This window comes from Sinocyclocheilus rhinocerous, unplaced genomic scaffold (assembly GCF_001515625.1).
Source record: "Sinocyclocheilus rhinocerous isolate Xijiao unplaced genomic scaffold, SAMN03320098_v1.1 scaffold2911, whole genome shotgun sequence".
Taxonomy (NCBI): domain Eukaryota; kingdom Metazoa; phylum Chordata; class Actinopteri; order Cypriniformes; family Cyprinidae; genus Sinocyclocheilus; species Sinocyclocheilus rhinocerous.
Genome location: NW_015644341.1, coordinates 177,694 through 178,380, shown reverse-complemented (window position 1 = coordinate 178,380; position 687 = coordinate 177,694).

Below are 687 nucleotides of genomic sequence, written 5' to 3'. Positions count from 1 at the left end.
ATGCAACACAACTCCTTGTTCAAGCTCTTGTTCTATCCAGGCTGGACTCTTGCAATGCTCTCTTGGCAGGTCTTCCAGCCACTTCTATCAAACCTCTACAATTAATCCAAAACGCAGCAGCAAGATTAATTTTTAATGAGCCGAAAAGCACTGGCTACCAGTAGCTGCTCGCATAAAATTCAAGGCATTAATGTTTGCCTACAAAACCACCACTGGCTCTGCTGCACCCCTTTACATAAATTAATTACTTCAGAGTTATGTGCCCTCTGCGCTTTATTGTTCATCCCAAAGAAGCACAAAATCACTTTCACAGACTTTTTCATTAACTGTTCCCTCCTGGTGGAATGACCTGCTCGACTCAATCCCAGCAGCTGAGTCCTTAGCCATCTTCAAGAATCGGCTAAAAACACATCTCTTCCATCTTTATTTGACACTCTAACTCTAGCACTCTCTATTCTAATTCTATTCTTTTAAAAAAAACTTGCTCCTTTTAGACTTGCACTCTATTCTTTTACTAACTGCTTGTTTTCTTTAAAAAAAAAAAACTAACACTAGCTTCTCTAATCTTTTTGTATTCTATCTATCTGTTTTCTTTTTATTTATTATATAATTAAAAAAAAAAACTTGCTACGTGTACTGCGCTAACAGACTTATAGCACTTGCATATCATTGCTCTTTTGTTGATTT